General features: G+C 51.2%; 1 non-coding gene across 1 annotated transcript; it reads right to left on the bottom strand.

The window, feature by feature from the left end:
* Window positions 1–2,691: 2,691 nt before the first annotated feature.
* Window positions 2,692–2,773, bottom strand: trnas-cga (transfer RNA serine (anticodon CGA)). Its single transcript has one exon. It is a non-coding gene; the product is annotated as a tRNA-Ser (tRNA).
* Between the last annotated feature and the right edge of the window lie 4,273 nt (window positions 2,774–7,046).

Genomic DNA, 7,046 nt, shown 5'->3' with positions numbered 1-7,046 from the left:
TCTGGAAAGGTATGGGAATAAGGATCAAAGTTTGGGAGGTAGTTACGGCTCGGGACAGTGATACGAATAGGGTTAGGGTTACGGGATTCGGTAGGGACATGGTTAAGGTTTAGGGATCGAAATAAGGAGAGGGATAAGGGGTTAGGGTTCACGTTTTGAAACAGGGATGTGGTTTGGGGATAGGGACAGGGATAGGGATAAGAACAGGGTTCGGGATAGGGTCAGGGTTTGGATGTGGTTAAGGTTAAGGACAGGGTTAGGGTAGTATAGGTGTGCTGTTACAGTGAGTTATTGGTAAATCAGTTATGATCACCCGAGTTTAAAGCTTGAGCGAATGTCAAGCATATTTAGCGGTATATTGTTTTTCATGTTCTTAATAGGCAAAATGTGAGGTAGTGCCATCTACTGGCGGTTTCCTGTACATTTTTCGTATTACCGGGACTTTTACGCTTCCTCCCCGACAGGAAGTAGCAAGTAGCAAGTAGCTCTGTTGTTCTCTTCAGCGCACGTGGTGAACTCCTCCTCCTCGTAATCTCTCCAGATCTCGTCCATCCTCAACCCTGCAGCAACAGCGCCTGTATGTTTCAGTTCCGTTTCACTTCATTAATGTTATAGTCACAAGATGTCATAATTTTGAGTAGCTATGTTAGCTGTTATTGATGGTGTTACCTTACTGAAATAGTGTATAAAAGTTCTCTGATAGTGTTTTGAGAAATCAGAGGGAGTCTTTGAGGATTATCTTAAGTAATGCATGTTTGCTTTTGTGCATTAGACCAATTGTGATGCTTTATGGTTTGTATACTTATTTGGACTTGGGTTGTTGATGTACTGCGTGTTCGTTTCTTTGTCTTTTAGTCTCACCCCTCGCCTAAAACCATTAAACCTGCCTGCGAAAGAAACACTTTGTCTTCAGAGTCGTACGAAGGCTGGGAGTTTAGCTGACTGCCAAACCACTAAGGCTGTGTAGGGGACCGTACAAAAGGGTTAGCGTTAGGGATAGAAATTTGGTTAAGGTTAGGGTTTGTGATAGGGTTACGGTTATGGTTAAGGGATATGGTTAAGGTTAGGGGTAGGGATAAGGATAGTGATAAGGATCAGCAAAGGGTTAGGGTTAAGGTTAGGTTCGGTAACAGGGAAAGTATTTGGGGATAGGGATCGGGTAAGGTTAGGCTGGACAAGACGCACCGTGCTGAGCTGGGAATTCAAGCTGTCATACAGCAACAATATCATTATTAGCTGGAAACTTTCTTAGAAGTCTTATTTAATCTAGCGGCATCCACCACTCTAGCACCATTTACCAGTCTTGTACGAGGTTAAAGGTACCGGATACTAGTTTCCGGTATCTTTAACCTCGTACAAGACCCGAAGGGTTGGCTGGCAGCGGTGCCCCAGTTGATCCCTCTCAGCTGTCTTGACCGTCCTTTGCAGCCTAATTCTGTCCGATTTGGCAGCTGAGCCAAACCAGACAGTTTGTGGCAGTGCACAGGACAGACTCATGACAGCTGAGTAGAACCGGATCAGCAGGTCCTGTGGCAGGTTGAACTTCTTCAGTTGGCGAAGGAGGTACTTCCGCCGCTGCTGGGCCTTTTTTTCCACGATGGAGTCAATATAGGTGTCCCACTTCAGGTCCCGGGGAGATTGTAGGACCCAGGAACCTGAAGGACTCCACGGCTGACACGGTGCTGTTGAGGATGGTGGGTGGGGGAGTGCGGGCGGGCTTTCTCCTGAACTCCACAGTCATCTCCACCGTTCTGAGCGTGTTCAGCTCCGGGTTGTTTTGACCTGCACCAGCCAGCCAGCCAGCCAGCCAGCTGTTCAGCCTCCCTCCTGCATGCAGACTCGTAACCGTCCCGGGTGAGGCCAATAACTGCGGTGTCGTCTGCAGACTTGAGGAGCTTCACAGAGGCGCAGTCAATTGTGTACAGGGAGAAGAGCAGTGGGGAGAGCACACACCCCTGAGGAGCGCCGGGGCTGATCGTGCAGGTGCCGGAAGTGAATTTCCCCAGCCCCACCAGTTGCCGTCTGTCTGTCAGGAAGTAGGTGACCCACTGACAGATGGTGGTGGGCACAGAAAACTGCGTCAGTTCTGTCTGAAGGAGGTCTGGGATGATGTTGTTAAACGCCAAACTGAAGTCCACGAACAGGACCCTTGCATAAGCCCCTGGTCTGTCAAGGTGTTGCAGGATGAGGTGCAGTCCCATGTTGACTGCGTCATCCACTGACCTGTTCGCCCTGTAGGCAAACAGGAGGGGGTCCAGCAGGGGTCCGTTGATGTCCTTCGAGTGGGCCAACACCCGTCTCTCGAATGACTTCGTGACTGGAGACGTCAAAGCAGCAGGTCTGTGGTCGGTCGTTTAGCCCCGTAATCTTGGATTTCTCTGGGACTGGGACGATGGTGGAGCGTTGGGGACAGGAATTGGAAAAGCTTAGGGATAGCGTTCGGTCTAACGTTAAAGATAGCTATTGGGTTTGCCTTAGAGTTAAGCCACCTCTCACCTTGGCAGCACCGCAGCCGCTACTCACAGGGCCAACCCACAGACCGCTCAGCACGGGGGCTTTCACCTGCTCCGTCACCGGCCTGGGTTGGTTCGCCCCTCCCTAGACGACCTGGTAATAAATAAATCAATTGATGGAGCGAAAGAGTAGAGGGCTGATCTTGCCATGGTACACGAAGCAACGGTGCTCAAAGAGCGTAGTCGGCAGGATTCGAACCTGCGTGGGGAGACCCCAATGGATTTCGACTCCATCGCCTTAACCGCTCAGCCACAACTACCTCCCCCTCCTCGCAGTCCAACCCACTTGACTCTGCCCGTGATGCCAGAACACCTGCGACGAAGGGAACTAGCCAAAGACGTTGGAGGTAGAAGCGGGGTTTGAACCCACGCCTCCCCCCGGGGACCGCGACGCCTTAGACCGCTCGGCTTTGCTGACTTTGGCGGTAGGGCTCGTCACGTGGCTTGGGGAGAGCGACGCCCTGCTTTGGAGCGGCACCAAGGAAGAGCAGCGATTGGCACAGCCAGCTCCTCGTTAGTATAGTGGTGAGTATTCCCACCTGTCACGTGGAAGACCAGGGTTCCGTTAGCTGACGGGGCATGCCCCCAGACCCTTTTGGGCTGCGTGGGCAACGTGGCCGTCACGCCTCCTGCGGCGAAAAAGGCTGCGTCCTGCTGTCTCACCTTGGCAGTACCGCAGCTGCTACTCACAGGGGCAACCCACAGACCGCTCAGCACGGGGGCTTTCACCTGCTCCGTCACCGACCTGGGTTGGTTCGCCCCTCCCTAGACGACCTGGTGCGCCCAGGCTCCCCAAGAAGCACCACGTCGATGCTGACCGTCACCAGGACTCCCGTTCGCCATAGCGCGCCACGGCACCGGAACCCGCGGCTCAAGCAGTCCAGCAGCCTCGGTCTCCCAGGCGCAAGGATTACAGACGTGCGCCACCACGCCCAACCTGAAAGCTGGCTCGGTAGATAAGGAGAGATGGATGGAGGCAGGGAAAGCAAGCGTACGAGGCTGATTTTGCCACGGTACGTGAAGGGACGCTGCGCAAAAACAACGGGACCTGCTGCTCACGGGGCGGGGCGTAGTCGGCAGGATTCGAACCTGTGCGGGGAGAACCCAATGGATTTCTGCGTTAGAGTTTGAGACAGTGATAAGGATAGGGTTAGGGATGGGGTAGGGTAGGGTCAAGGATAAGGACAGGGTTAGGGACAGCGATAAGGATAGGGCTGAGGGCACTAATGGGGTTTAGAGTTATGGAAAGGGCTAGGTTTAGGATAGGCTTACAGTTAGGGCTGAGGACAGAAGTAGGGTCAGGGGTGGGGTTAGGGTTAAAAACAGGGGTAAGTATCGGCTTAAGGTTTACTTTAGGGTTGGGGACACTTACTGGAACAGGGAAAGGAAATATATTTTCCGTATGTTTGTGTTCCAGTACACTGTGTCACTGCATGAGAAGAGCGCTCTACGAACATACATTCAAGTGAATTGAATGACGCTACTGTCAGAGTTAGGCCTGGGGACAGTGATAGGGTGAGGGATAAAGACAGCGATGCGGATAGGGTTAAGATAAAAGATAAAGACAGGGATGAGGACAGCTTTAGGGATAAGGATAAGGATAGGCTTAAGTTTAGGCTTAGGGTTTGCTTTAAGAACAGGGATAATGTCATGGAAACGGATAGGGACAGGGAAAGAATTAGAGTTAGGGACAGTGGTAGGGAAAGGGTTAATGATAAGGATAACGATCGGGTTTAGAATATGGTTAGGGTTCGAGTTAGGGAAAAGGCACAGGGTTACAGTTGGGGTTGAGGTCGGGTTTAGGGATAGGCATAAGGATATGGCTAGGGTTTGGTTTACAGTTCTGGAAAGGTATGGGAATAAGGATCAAAGTTTGGGAGGTAGTTACGGCTCGGGACAGTGATACGAATAGGGTTAGGGTTACGGGATTCGGTAGGGACATGGTTAAGGTTTAGGGATCGAAATAAGGAGAGGGATAAGGGGTTAGGGTTCACGTTTTGAAACAGGGATGTGGTTTGGGGATAGGGACAGGGATAGGGATAAGAACAGGGTTCGGGATAGGGTCAGGGTTTGGATGTGGTTAAGGTTAAGGACAGGGATAGGTAGTATAGGTGTGCTGTTACAGTGAGTTATTGGTAAATCAGTTATGATCACCCGAGTTTAAAGCTTGAGCGAATGTCAAGCATATTTAGCGGTATATTGTTTTTCATGTTCTTAATAGGCAAAATGTGAGGTAGTGCCATCTACTGGCGGTTTCCTGTACATTTTTCGTATTACCGGGACTTTTACGCTTCCTCCCCGACAGGAAGTAGCAAGTAGCAAGTAGCTCTGTTGTTCTCTTCAGCGCACGTGGTGAACTCCTCCTCCTCGTAATCTCTCCAGATCTCGTCCATCCTCAACCCTGCAGCAACAGCGCCTGTATGTTTCAGTTCCGTTTCACTTCATTAATGTTATAGTCACAAGATGTCATAATTTTGAGTAGCTATGTTAGCTGTTATTGATGGTGTTACCTTACTGAAATAGTGTATAAAAGTTCTCTGATAGTGTTTTGAGAAATCAGAGGGAGTCTTTGAGGATTATCTTAAGTAATGCATGTTTGCTTTTGTGCATTAGACCAATTGTGATGCTTTATGGTTTGTATACTTATTTGGACTTGGGTTGTTGATGTACTGCGTGTTCGTTTCTTTGTCTTTTAGTCTCACCCCTCGCCTAAAACCATTAAACCTGCCTGCGAAAGAAACACTTTGTCTTCAGAGTCGTACGAAGGCTGGGAGTTTAGCTGACTGCCAAACCACTAAGGCTGTGTAGGGGACCGTACAAAAGGGTTAGCGTTAGGGATAGAATTTGGTTAAGGTTAGGGTTTGTGATAGGGTTACGGTTATGGTTAAGGGATATGGTTAAGGTTAGGGGTAGGGATAAGGATAGTGATAAGGATCAGCAAAGGGTTAGGGTTAAGGTTAGGTTCGGTAACAGGGAAAGTATTTGGGGATAGGGATCGGGTAAGGTTAGGCTGGACAAGACGCACCGTGCTGAGCTGGGAATTCAAGCTGTCATACAGCAACAATATCATTATTAGCTGGAAACTTTCTTAGAAGTCTTATTTAATCTAGCGGCATCCACCACTCTAGCACCATTTACCGTCTTGTACGAGGTTAAAGGTACCGGATACTAGTTTCCGGTATCTTTAACCTCGTACAAGACCCGAAGGGTTGGCTGGCAGCGGTGCCCCAGTTGATCCCTCTCAGCTGTCTTGACCGTCCTTTGCAGCCTAATTCTGTCCGATTTGGCAGCTGAGCCAAACCAGACAGTTTGTGGCAGTGCACAGGACAGACTCATGACAGCTGAGTAGAACCGGATCAGCAGGTCCTGTGGCAGGTTGAACTTCTTCAGTTGGCGAAGGAGGTACTTCCGCCGCTGCTGGGCCTTTTTTTCCACGATGGAGTCAATATAGGTGTCCCACTTCAGGTCCCGGGGAGATTGTAGGACCCAGGAACCTGAAGGACTCCACGGCTGACACGGTGCTGTTGAGGATGGTGGGTGGGGGAGTGCGGGCGGGCTTTCTCCTGAACTCCACAGTCATCTCCACCGTTCTGAGCGTGTTCAGCTCCGGGTCGTTTTGACTGCACCAGCCAGCCAGCCAGCCAGCCAGCCAGCTGTTCAGCCTCCCTCCTGCATGCAGACTCGTAACCGTCCCGGGTGAGGCCAATAACTGCGGTGTCGTCTGCAGACTTGAGGAGCTTCACAGAGGCGCAGTCAATTGTGTACAGGGAGAAGAGCAGTGGGGAGAGCACACACCCCTGAGGAGCGCCGGGGCTGATCGTGCAGGTGCCGGAAGTGAATTTCCCCAGCCCCACCAGTTGCCGTCTGTCTGTCAGGAAGTAGGTGACCCACTGACAGATGGTGGTGGGCACAGAAAACTGCGTCAGTTCTGTCTGAAGGAGGTCTGGGATGATGTTGTTAAACGCCAAACTGAAGTCCACGAATAGGAGCCTTGCATAAGCCCCTGGTCTGTCAAGGTGTTGCAGGATGAGGTGCAGTCCCATGTTGACTGCGTCATCCACTGACCTGTTCGCCCTGTAGGCAAACAGGAGGGGGTCCAGCAGGGGTCCGTTGATGTCCTTCGAGTGGGCCAACACCCGTCTCTCGAATGACTTCGTGACTGGAGACGTCAAAGCAGCAGGTCTGTGGTCGGTCGTTTAGCCCCGTAATCTTGGATTTCTCTGGGACTGGGACGATGGTGGAGCGTTGGGGACAGGAATTGGAAAAGCTTAGGGATAGCGTTCGGTCTAACGTTAAAGATAGCTATTGGGTTTGCCTTAGAGTTAAGCCACCTCTCACCTTGGCAGCACCGCAGCCGCTACTCACAGGGCCAACCCACAGACCGCTCAGCACGGGGGCTTTCACCTGCTCCGTCACCGGCCTGGGTTGGTTCGCCCCTCCCTAGACGACCTGGTAATAAATAAATCAATTGATGGAGCGAAAGAGTAGAGGGCTGATCTTGCCATGGTACACGAAGCAACGGTGCTCAAAGAG

The sequence above is a fragment of the Scleropages formosus genome, chromosome 18, assembly GCF_900964775.1.
Source record: "Scleropages formosus chromosome 18, fSclFor1.1, whole genome shotgun sequence".
Lineage (NCBI taxonomy): Eukaryota > Metazoa > Chordata > Actinopteri > Osteoglossiformes > Osteoglossidae > Scleropages > Scleropages formosus.
This window is presented reverse-complemented; position numbering and strand designations above follow the sequence as displayed.